The 13354-nt window shown below is 37.1% G+C and overlaps 1 protein-coding gene across 1 annotated transcript in view; it reads right to left on the reverse strand.

Annotated features, from left to right (window-relative positions):
* The window catches only part of ANO4 (anoctamin 4), a 210199-nt gene that overhangs the window by 63329 nt on the left and 133516 nt on the right, over positions 1-13354 (reverse strand). The window lies entirely within an intron of this gene.

Raw genomic sequence — 13354 nt, forward strand, 5'->3', positions numbered from 1 at the left:
TACATCACTAGGGAGCCTAGCATTTACTCTCTATCCTTCCCTTAGATCTATACTCTTCTTCTGGGAGGCCTGGAAAAGCCCACACTTATTTCAAAAGCTTCCAGAGATACAATGCTGCCAATTTTTTCCCTCTGATACCATAATAGATATTGAAAGGCCTAATTTGATTCATTTTGAAAATGTCTAAACTGGTAGTCTAGAGGAGAATTATGTCTAATGCTAGAAAATAATTATAAAGGCATTTTTTCTTATTTTTGAAAAAATAGCAGCTTAAATATCCTATAGTCTAACTTTTCTTAACTTGTCAAAAGATTGTGTTCCATTTGTTTGTATAAAAACAAGAAGTGAGCTGCAGCCAGCAATAAAATGGGAAGTACATGTGGGAGAGAAAGGATGATTTTTACTTCAGAATGGTGACCTGCTGTCTGATGACTCAAAGCATCTTCAGATACTTGGTTAAGATGATTCTCTTACTTCCTAGGAAGTAGAATGACCTACTTCATACACACATTCAGTCATTTTCTCCCAAGACTAATTTCCTTTCTTAAAAAGTAAATTAATAATACTAACAGATCTCATTTTTTTCAGTCCTTTATAACTTTCCGAGAATGTTCATTTGGAGGAGGAACAGAGGAGTTACAATGATGCACTTTCCAAGAATTTAGAAATAGAGGGATGAGGTCACCTCCTGGGAGCATAACTTGTAAAATCTTTGCATAATGAATGAGCTTAGCCAGGAGTCACAAACTCAAATGCTAAAAGGGCCAGATCAGTACAGAACCTAGAAGAGGAAACCACACAATAGGGAGTGGTGGGGATTAGAACAAATTGGGGAGTGTGTGCACCACGTAAAGTGGTAGGTGTCCTCAGTTCCCATTGATTGTACTGTGACCAGATCTTCAAAATTTTCAAGGGAAACTATAAAAATGTATCTTCATGTGAACTATCTCAATTTCAAAACGATAATAGTTTATTTGTATACTTTTAAAATTGGTGAGGACCAAACAGAATATTTTTACAGGTTGTTAATTTGCAACATCTGAGGTAGGCCACTGACAGTAATAATGTAAGTGAATGTAAATGAGTGACTAGAGAGCTTGTGAAATACCCTAAAATGCCAAGGTGAGGGTAATCTCAGGATCCAGGAAGGACAGGAATGTGACTACATTTTAAGAAGCTGAAACTTCATTATTGGTATTAGAACCTTTTCTGGAGAAAATCAGTGTGTCCAGATAGGGGATGGCCAAGCTGGAACTTAGGAAAAACAAGGGTCTAAGAAAACAAATTTGATAGAGTGTGATCTAATGTAGGGTATTAGAAGGATATCCTGACATGAACCAGTCTCTAGGGGTGTTCTATGTAACTGGATAAGGATGACAAATTAAGCAAAAAAAAAAAAAAGAAAAATAGCTCTTGCTCCCCTCTTCCATTCATTTAACAATTATTACTTGCATTCTTTTGATGTGCGAGGGATTTTGCTAGCTGCGCTGATTTCCAAGCTCAAACAACAGATGATGATTAATTTGGCTTCCTAAGTATCCTGGCACAGGAAGAAGGTGCTCTAGATGGTCATTATAAAATAATATTCTCTACCATATACCTGTATTCTCAAATTCTGGATTATGAATTGGTGCTTGCGGAGTTTAGAAGAGGAGTCTGTTTCCCCAAGTCAACTTAGCTCTGGGTATTCCAACAGTGTTTCTGAACCGGTAAACCTGAGTAGATACCATGGATCATGGTAGTTTCCCCAAGGAATCACAATTTTCTGAGGCTCTGTCTGGGGGTATGCTTCTCTTCTATAAAAAGCCATCAAAATGCAGCAGGCTGAGGATTTTCACTTCCATTCAGGAGGATTAACTGCTGCAATATAAGAAACGACTGTTATCAGCACTGGACAAGAGACAGTGCAGGACTGTGACCCCTGAGAGAGAAGAAATAAGTGAGGTGAGCCCTAGGATCATACCAGCTCATTGTGTGGAGGCCGTTTCCAGGCTACAATTTAGGCAGGGGGAACGAAAACAGATCCTAGTGGTCTTACTAAGCTTGGGAGACAGAGATTCGAGTGGGGAGGCTGAGTTAGCAAGAATTTGTGGGGTAGAGTACCAGAGAGAAGGGAGCTACACTGAAAGAAAGTTCCATATATCAGCAATGAAGTCCCTTCTGCTCTTGACATGCATAGGGTGAAACTACATGAGGCTGCTTTTTGGTAGCTAAACAGTCCTCAGAGTTCACAGAGGGCTTGAAGTAATTCCCAATCCCACTAGTCAGAGTGCAGAGACGTTGCAATACATAGGGTATTGTAAGAGGCCTCATAAAGGTCATGCCTTACAGTGGATCTTTGGACTACCCTAACAAGCTAAAAACAAGTCTTAAAAGGATCCAACTAGGTTGCAAGTAAGTTAACTGCTAGCCTGAACAAAGTCCAACACTAAAGAAACACAACGAATACCAAAACTCAACCCTTTCCAGCATTTAATAAAAAATTACCCAGGCATGCAATTAAGCAGGAAAAGAAAACCTATAAGCAGGAGAAAATTCAATCTATCCCAGACTGACAGTCCAGAACTGACAGAAATGATATAAGGAGGATGATAAAACAACTATTATAAATATGCTTCATATGTCAAGAAAGTAGATGAAAACATGAGCACAATGGGGAGAGCAATAAAAGGTATAAAAAGACCCAACTGATTGAGATTTGAGATGAAAAATGCAAGTTATGGAAAGAAAAATACACTGGGTAGGATTAATATAAGATTAGATTTTTCAGAAGAAAATATCAGTAAACCTGAAGACAAATCAATAGAAACAATACAAAAAGAAGCACGGAGAACACAAAGACTAAAAAGACTAAAAAATATGAACAAAGCACAAGTAACCAGTAGGACAATATTGAGTGGTCTAACATACATGTAGTTGGAGTCCTAGACAATATGATTCTGGAAAAATATCTAAAAATATGCAATACCTGTATATTGAAAATGATACAACATGCTTAGAGAAATTACAGAACACAAGTAAATGAAAAGCTAAATGATGTTCATGGATAGAACTATTTGATATTAAGTTTTCAATCTTCCCAAATTGATTATTGATTCAACTCACTTGCAATCAAAATATTAGGATTTTTTTGGTAGAAATCGACAAGTTGAAACTAAAATTTATATGGAAATGCAAAGGACCTAAAACAGCCAAAGAATTTTTTAAAAGAATAAGATGTCAATCCTTACTATTACGCTATAACAATCAAGACAGTGTATTGTTGCCATAAAAGTACACATACAGATCAAACATAAAAAAATTCTGGATATAGATCCACACATATATGGCCAACTGATTTTCAACCAAAAAGTGCCGAGAAAATTCAAGGAGGAAAAGGATAATCTTTCAACAAGTGTTACTGGAACAACTGGATACTCATATATGGAAAGAAATGGATCTGACCCTTACCTTACACCATATAGAAAAATCAACCTGAAATAATTCATGAACCTAAATATATGAGCTAAACTACAAGCTTTCTAGAAGAAAACAGAAAAGATAATCTCAGGGACCTTGAATTTGGCAAAGATTTCTTAAATAAAACACAAAAAGCACAGACAGAAAAAAATAAAAAAACTTAAATTGGATTATACCAAAAGTAAAAACTTTTGATTTTCAAAAGATACCATTTAGAAAATAAAAATGCAAGCCTCCAACTGGAAAAAATATTTGCCAACATATGTATGATAAAGGACTTCTACCCAGAATGTATAAAGAACTCTTTCAACTTAAAAACAAGAAGACAAACAACCCAATAACAAATGGGCAAACAATTTGAACAAACACTTCACCAAAGATGTGCAGTTTGCAAATAAGCTCAAGAAAACATGTTCAACATCACTAGTAATTAGGGAAATGCAAGCAAATTAAAATCACAACGAGATAACAATATACACCCACTAGAATGACTAAAATGATAAAGACTGATAATTCCAAATGTTTGTGAGGATGTGGAACATCTGGAACTCTCATAAAATGCTGCTGGGAATACAAAATGGCACAGCCACTTTGGAAAACCATTTCTTATAAAGTTAGGCATTCACTTATCCTATGATCCAGAATGCCACTCCTAGTAATTTCCCCAAGAGAAATAGATACAGGGACTTTCATGCAAATGTGCAAAAAATTTGTACTAGCCAATGATTCTCAGGTTAATTTATAATAGCTAAAAACTGGATTGGATCCAAATGTTATTAATTAGTAAATGGATAAACAAATTTTGGTATATCCAGGCAATGGAATACTATTCTATACTGAAAAGGAACAAATTACTGACATACAACAACATAAATGAATCTCAATAGCATTAATCTTAGTGAAAGAAGCCAGACACAAAATGCTAAATATTGAATGATTCTATTTGTATGAGAATCTAGAACAGGTGTAACTACAGTGGTAGAAAGTAGGTTAGAGGTTGCCAAGGGACGGATGCAAAGGCATGAGAAAACTTTCCCAAAGATAAAAATGTTCTACATTTTCATTATTGGGATGGTTACACGACTATATATATTTGTTATAACTTGTCAAATTTTATATATAAAATTGTTGGATTTTATTTTATGTAAATTATATCTAAATAAAGCTGACAAAAACTCCCCATAATCCCATCACCTAGAGAAAACCACCATTAACATTGGGACATAATTTCTTTCTGTTTTCATTAGTATTTAATATACCTGAAATCACACTTTATTTGTATACTTTATGTCCTATATTTAACAATTTTTTTTTTTTTTTTTGGTGAGGAAGAGCTAACATCTGTTGCCAATCTTCCTCTTTTTGCTTGAGGAAGATTGTCCCTGAGCTAACATCTATGCTAATCTTCCTCTATTTTTTATGTGGGATGCTGCCACAGCATGGCTTAATGAGTGGCACGTAGGTCCATGCCCAGGATCCGAGCCTGCGAATCCCGGGCCACCGAAGTGGAGCGCACAAACTTAACCACTATGCCACTAGGCCAGCCCTAACAATTTTTTAAATATAAGCTTGTGTTATATTATATGCTTTGAAAGACTAATTTTTAATGGTTGCTTATAATTTCGCTAACCATTCTATTGTTGGATATTTAGGTTATTCCTAATTTTTTTTCAGCTTTGCTATCAGTTAATACTTTCTTTTATTTGAAGTTAGGTTATTCTCAATTTTTGCCAGTTATTAGTAACTAAAGCAAGGAAAACATATTTACATATAAGGTTTTTATTCTGTGATTTAGATCTTTCTTGAAGCCCAATTCTGCATGATATTTTGACTGCACATTGGAACAGCCTTCGAAGTGGCTACCTGCTATGTACTGGTCCACCCTCACCCCTTCCCACACTGTTGCCAGAGTTACTGTGCAAACACAACTGATGATGTCACTCAGCTTATAAGTTCAACCGGATTTCCTTTGCCTACAGGGTGAAGCCATGGTTCTCTGTGATGGTACAAATATCCTGTGATAAGCAGATCTCAGCCCACAACATGCACTCTGTTTTGGGTTGAATTGTGGCCCCCTCAAAAAAGGTATGTTAATTTCCTAAGCCCCAACCTCAGAATGTGACCTTATTTGAAAATAAGGTAATTGCAGATTAACTAGTTAAGATGAGTTCATACTGGAGTAGGGTAGGCCCTCAATCCAATGATTAGTGTCCTTATAAGAAGACAGCCAAGTGAAGACAAAGACAGAAGAAGAATGCAGGTGAGATGGAGGCAGAGACTGGAGTGATGCATCTACAAGCCAAGGAACACCAAGAATCGCTAGCCGTCACAAGAATCTAGGAGAGAGGAATGGAGCAGTTTCCTCCTCAGAGCCCTCCAAAGAACCAACCTTGTTGACACCTCAATTTTGGACTTATAGCCTCCAGGACTGTGAAAGAATAAATTTCTGTTGTTTTAAGCCACTCAGTTTGTGGTATTTTGTTACAGTACCCCTAGGAAATCAACACATATTTCATGTCCCTATCACACTGAACACCCAACCCTTCCCTTTCAGAGTTTTCCCCCACTATTCTTAGCTCAGAATGTCATCCACACCTTCCCCAACCCCACTCCTTTGCCTGGTAAATATATTACTTGGTTCCAGTGTCTCATCTGGGGTGAAACTTTTTCTGCTTTTCCTTTTTGTCTCAGGAAGTTGGCTGCATGGACCCTCACTGTCCCATTGTAAATTCGACTTAACCCTCCGTTTTATAATTACCAACTCTCTCTTAGTACACCATGAGATTTTTGAGAGCAGAGATCACATCTTACACATTTTTTGTATACCCAGTGCCATGCCAAGTGACAGTGAGAATGCACTGTCTGCTGAGTAATGAAATCTTAACCAGTATATCCCATAGAAGATACATGGCATGGTGGACACATTTTGGAATGACTCTGTAGTTAGGCTCACCAATCTGGTTTAAAATCCAGACTCCACCACTTATCAGCTGCTGGGTAATCTTGGGCAAGTTGCATAACCTCTCTGAGTCTCAATATCCTCATCTATAAGATGCGGATAGTAATTTCTTCCTGGTGGGTTATGAGAAATTGATGAGGCATCATATATGACTGCACCTACACACCTAGCAGGCATTTAGTAAATATATACTTTTTTTTTGAATATACAATTGCCATTTTTGTTGGATATATGGATAAGATTATAAAAGACAAAATGCATGTAAATACCTAAAACAAAACGCCAATTATTATAAAATTTATTTTCAAAAAATGAGACATACTTCATTCACAAATTACTGACAGGACCATCCACAGAATCTTTGAATTTGCATTCAAATAACCACAATCTTGTTATTTTGATTGGAGGGCTCTGAGAACCTTGACTTGTTTGTTGACTGGCGATAATTTAATTTTTGGCAACACTGAAAGTGGGAAAAAAAAAAAAAAAAACAGAAGAAGGAGGAAAAAAAAAAGAAACTAAGAACAGAGGGAGATAATCTGCTTCCGGACAAGTCTCCACCAACATCTAGCTCCTTAATGACTCATTTTTTCTCATAGGAAGAGAAGCTAATTCAGGCCATAACTGTTCTGTCTCTGAATCTTTTTGAACAATGCTGAGCACTGAGGAAAGAGCCACACTGTGGTTCAAGCCCAGAGGCCTAGGCTTACCGTGTACCTGGAGGGTCCCCAGGAGGCCCTGCTATCACACACGTGTGAACTTGGACAAAGGTGGAGTTCCGTCAAGCTTTCTAACCCCACATAAAGGCCCTCCCCAGCTGCTGCAGATGGGTTCCAAGTGGAGCCTTTTGTTTTCTCTGGTGAACACACAAAGCAAAAGGCAAACACATCAACCCTGTCCCTTTGGAGGTCTTGTAAACCACTTACATCTGTTCTCAGCATCTCTGTATCTAGCAATTTCCTGAAAATAAAGTACATTTGTTTTATTAAATGTTGTAACTTGTCAATCACGAAGGATGGTCCTGAGACCATTAAACCGAGCTCCATTAGAACTGACATGATTTTATAGAACGTCAACATGGCAAAGCAGGATAAATGGTGCTCAGGACAAGTGAAACAGTCCCTTATTTTAAAGTTCAGATCTCTGAAGCAGAAGCAAACAGGGTTACAAACAGTACGTGATCCTAGCAGTAGAGTGTAGGAGCTAAGACAGCCCAGTTTAACTCTTGGCTTTGCCACTTTCTAGCTACTGCCTCAGTTTCCCCATCCATCACATGGAGATAAACAGTACCTTCCTCAAAGGTTACTCTGCAGATTAACTGAGATGATACTGTACAACGCTTAGGATAGTGTCCAGTGCATAGTAAGTTCTCCTTAAGTGTATGCTATTATTACAACTGTTATTATTGGCCATTCCAGATTTCCGCAAAAGCTATAGCCTTATCTACAAAGAAACATCAAGGTAAATCATTCTTTTTCTCCAACTAGCACATTTCTGGGAACAATACAAGATTTAAGCAATAAGTTGTTAACTAAGACAAAGCAACTCAGAGGATGAATTATTCCAAGCTTGCCTCGCCTGGAGTGGCTCTAAAACGTTCCCTTGTGCCCAAAGGTTATCACAAAACATCTATCAGATTCTTACTGAGTACCCTCCAAGGCATGAGCACTGTCAAATCTCCAATCCACCCACTTGCAACTCAGAAGCTTCTCAACTCCATTCCCCAGGCAGCCACCACCAATCAGTTGAGGTCAGCAGGGATAAAATAGATCCTATTTGTTATCCCCAGCATAAGACATTCAAACTTGTAAAGAAGGGATGCAATCCCCTTTATAATGGTGATACTGGGTGAGGGATGTGGGAGATGACAACCTCTACCTTACAGACAAATGTCATTATATCAGAATTTTACTTCTATATAGTCCCAGAGGATAAACTGTGGGAGAAGAAAACATTATTTACGTCAAAGTATATCTAAAATTGGTGAAATGCTGAAGTGAGAAGGGAGTTTTGTATATTAATTCTTCCAGAATACCACTCTGTATACAGAAGCATTATCTCATCGCACAGTAGACTAGTAGCCCAAAGCAGAGCTTCCCAATAGGTATGCCAGGAATGGATTATGGGTTTGCAGGAGGTAATAACCCCTGCAGCCCTTGGGGCAGCTAAGGCTAGGGTGCTCTGGGCAGTTATTATCCCTGGCCATGAGCAGGCTCCTTCATGTATATCAGTAAGCTGTGCAAATATTATCATTTATATGTGCCCCATGACTTGAAGAAGTTTGGGAACCACTGGTTTAAGAAATGAATACATTTTCTAAAGTCTCCTCATTTGTAACCATGGCAAAGCTTAAGCACTGGGTGGTTTATGATACTTTCTGATCATGGTTACCGACACTGATATGTTCTAGAAAAAGCAGATACACATTTGTGATCTGAGAGCTCAGTCCTACAACCAAAACTCTGTTATGATTAGCTTCCTTTGTTTGCAAGGGACAGAGATGCACTATGGGGTAGCACAAATAGTGAGGGCTTTTTTTTTTTTTTTTAATTTTTTGTTTATTGCAGTAACATTGGTGTATAACATTGTAAAAATTTCAGGTGTACATCATTGTACTTCTATTTCTGCATAGATTACATCATGTTCACCACCAAAATACTAATTACAACCCATCACCATACACATGTACCGAATTATCCCTTTCACCCTCCTCCCTCCCCCCTTCCCCTCTGGTAACCACCAATCCAATCTCTGTCCCTATGTGTTTGTTTATTGTTGTTATTATCTACTACTTAATGAAGGAAATCATGCGGTATTTGACCGTCTCCCTCTGACTTATTTCACTTTGCATTATACCCTCAATGTCCATCCATGATGTCACAAATGGCTGGATTTCATCGTTTCTTATGGCTGAGTAGTATTCCATTATGTATATATACCACAGCTTCTTTATCCATTCGTCCCTTGATGGGCACTTAGGTTGCTTCCAAGTCTTGGCTATTGTGAATAACGCTGCAATGAACACATGGGTGCATGTACCTTTACAAATTGGTGTTTTCAAGTTCTTTGGATAAATACCCAGCAGTGGGATGGCTGGATCATATGGTAGTTCTATCCTTGATTTTTTGAGGAATCTCCATACTGTTTTCCATAGTGGCTGCACCAGTTTGCACTCCCACCAGCAGTGTATGAGAGTTCCCTTCTCTCCACATCCTCTCCAACACATGTTGTTTCCTGTCTTGTTAATTATAGCCATTCTGACGGGCGTCAGGTGATATCTCATTGTAGTTTTGATTTGCATTTCCCTGATAGTTAATGATTTTGAACATCTTTTCATGTGTCTGTTGGCCATCTGTATATCTTCTTTGGAGAAATGTCTGTTCAGGTCCTTTGCCCATTTTTTAATTGGGTTGGTAGTTTTTGTTGGTAAGATGCATGAGTTCTTTATATATTTTGGAGATTAAGCCCTTATCAGAAGTATGGTTTGCAAATATCTTCTCCCAATTGTTAGGTTGTCTTTTCGTTTTGTTGATGGTTTCCTTTGCTGTGCAGAAGCTTTTTAGTTTGATGTAGTCCCATTTGTTTATTTTTTCTATTGTTTCTCTTGCCCGGTCAGACGTGGTGTTTGAGAAGATGTTGCTAAGACTGATGTCGAAGAGCGTACTGCCTATGTTTTCTTCTAGAAGTTTCACAGTTTCAGGTCTTACATTCAAGTCTTTAATCCATTTGGAGTTAATTTTTGTGTATGGTGTAAGGTAAGGGTCTACTTTCATTTTTTTGCATATGGCTATCCAGTTTTCCCAACACCATTTGTTGAAGAGACTTTCTTTTCCCCATTGTATGTTCTTGGCTCCTTTGTCAAAGATTAGATGTCCATAGATGTGGGTTTATTTCTGGGCTTTCGATTCTATTCCATTGATCTGTGTGTCTGTTTTGGTGCCAGTACCATGCTGTTTTGGTTACTACAGCTTTGTAGTATATTTTGAAATCAGGGAGTGTGATACCTCCAGCTTTGTTCTTTTTTCTCAGGATTCTTTTAGCTATTTGGGGTCTTTTGTTGTTCCACATAAATTTTAGGATTCTTTGTTCTATTTCTGTGAAAAATGTTGTTGGAACTTTGATAGGGATTGCATTGAATCTAGAGATGGCTTTAGGAAGTATGGACATCTTAACTATGTTAATTCTTCCAATCCAAGAGCACGGAATAGCTTTCCATTTCTTTGTGTCTTCTTCAGTTTCTTTCAGAAATGTTTTATAGTTTTCAGTGTACAGATCTTTCACCTCTTTGGTTAAGTTTATTCCTAGGTATTTAATTCTTTTTGTTGCAATTGTAAATGGGATGGTATTCTTAATTTCTCTTTCTGCTACTTCGTTGTTAGTGTACAGAAATGCAACTGATTTTTGTATGTTGATTTTGTATCCTGCAACTTTACCATATTCGTTTATTACTTCTAAAAGTTTTCTGGTGGATTCTTTAGGGTTTTCTATATATAAAATCATGTCATCTGCAAATAGTGACAGTTTCACTTCTTCCTTTCCAATTTGGATCCCTTTTATTTCTTTCTCTTGCCTGATTGCTCTGGCTAGGACTTCCAGTACTGTGTTAAATAGGAGTGGTGACACTGGGCATCCTTGTCTGGTTCCTGTTCTTAGAGGGATGGCTTTCAGTTTTTCACCATTGAGGATGATATTAGCTGTGGGTTTCTCATATATGGTCTTTATTATGTTGAGGTACTTTTCTTCTATACCCATTTTATTCAGAGTTTTTATCATAAATGGATGCTGTATCTTGTCAAATGCTTTCTCTGCATCTATTGAGATGATCATGTGATTTTTATTCTTCATTTTATTAATGTGGTGTATTACGTTGATTGATTTGCGAATGTTAAACCATCCCTGCATCCCTGGAATAAATCCCACTTGATCATGGTGTATAATCTTTTTAACGTATTGTTGTATGCGATTTGCTAGTATTTTATTGAGGATTTTTGCATCGATGTTCATCAGTGATATTGGCCTGTAATTTTCTTTTTGTGTTTTCCTTGTCTGGTTTTGGTATCAGGGTAATGTCAGCTTCGTAGAATGAGTTAGGAGCTTCCCCCTCCTCAATTTTTGGAAGAGTTTGAGAAGGATAGGTATTAAGTCTTCTTTGAATGTTTGGTAGAATTCACCAGGGAAGCCGTCTGGTCCTGGACTTTTATTTTTGGGGAGGTTTGTGATTACTGTTTCGATCTCCTTACTGGTGATTGGTCTATTCAAATTCTCTACTTCTTCTTGATCCAGTTTTGGAAGGTTGTATGATTCTAAGAATTTATCCATTTCTTCCAGATTGTCGAATTGGTTGGCATATAGCTTTTCATAGTATTCTCTTATAATCTTTTGTATTTCTGAGGTGTCTGTTGTAACCTCTCCTCTTTCATTTCTGATTTTACTTATTTGTGCCTTCTCTCTTGTTTTCTTGGTGAGTCTAGCTAAAGGTTTGTCAATTTTGTTTATCTTTTCAAAGAACCAGCTCTTGGTTATATTAATTTTTTCTATTGTTTTTTTGGTCTCTATTTCATTTATTTCTGCTCTGATTTTTATTATTTCCCTTCTTCTACTGATTTCGGGCTTTGTTTGTTCTTCTTTTTCCAGTTCCTTCAGGTGCATTGTTAGATTGTTTATTTGAGATTTTTCTTGTTTGTTGAGATAGGCCTGTATCGCTATAAACTTCCCTCTTAGAACCGCTTTTGCTGTATCCCATAAATTCTGGCATGTCGTATTTTCATTTTCATTTGTCTCCAGGTATTTTTTGATTTCTTCTTTGATTTCTTCGTTAACCCAGTCGTTGTTCAGTAGCATTTTGTTTAATCTCCACGTATTTGTGGCTTTTCTGATTTTCTTCCTATAGTTGATTTCTAGTTTCATACCGTTTTGGTCAGAAAAGATGCTTGGTATTATTTCAATATTCTTAAATTTATGGAGACTTGTTTTGTGGCCTAATATGTGATCAATCCTGGAGAATGTTCCATGTGCCTTTGAAAAGAACGTGTATTCTTCGGTTTTTGGATGGAATGCTCTGTATATATCTACTAGGTCCATCTGTTCTAGTGTGTCGTTTAAGGCCAATGTTTCCTTATTGATCTTCTGTTTGGATGATCTATCCGTTGGTGTACGTGGAGTGTTAAAGTCCCCTACTATTATTGTGTTACTGTCTATTTCTGTTTTTATGTCTGTTAATAATTGCTTTATATATTTAGGTGCACCTACATTGGGTGCGTAGATATTTACAAGTGTTATATCCTCTTGTTGGATTGTTCCCTTGATCATTATGTAATGCCCTTCTTTGTCTCTTCTTCCAGTTTTTGTTTTAAAGTCTATTTTGTCTGATATGAGTACTGCTACCCCAGCTTTCTTTTCATTGCCATTTGCATGGAGTATCTTTTTCCATCCCTTCACTTTCAGTTTGTGAGTGTCTTTAGGTATGAAGTGTGTCTCTTGTATGCAGCATATATATGGGTCTTGTTTTTTTATCCAGTCAGCCACCCTATGCCTTTTAATTGGAGCATTTAGTCCATTGACGTTTAAAGTAGCTATTGATAAGTATGTACTTACTGCCATTTTTTAACTTTTTTTTTTTCTCAATGTTTTAGTAGTCCTTCTCTGTTCCTTTCTTCTTCTATACAGAATTGATGGTCACTTTAGTTTGACCTCTGTCTGAAAGCTGTACTCTTTAACTCCCCTCCTCCCTCATGTTTTTGATATCATATCTAACCTCTTTGTTGTGCATTTGTATCCATTACGTTCTAATCATGAAAATAAATAATTTTTCCTATTTGTGGTCTTTTCTTTTCCCCTTAAATCAGTCCCTTTAACATTTCTTGTAGCACTGGTTTCTTGGTGACAAACTCCTTTAATTTTTGCTTATCTGGGAAAATTTTGATCTCTCCTTCCATT

This window comes from Ceratotherium simum, chromosome 25 (assembly GCF_057802395.1).
Source record: "Ceratotherium simum simum isolate JZ-2026a chromosome 25, ASM5780239v1, whole genome shotgun sequence".
NCBI lineage: Eukaryota > Metazoa > Chordata > Mammalia > Perissodactyla > Rhinocerotidae > Ceratotherium > Ceratotherium simum.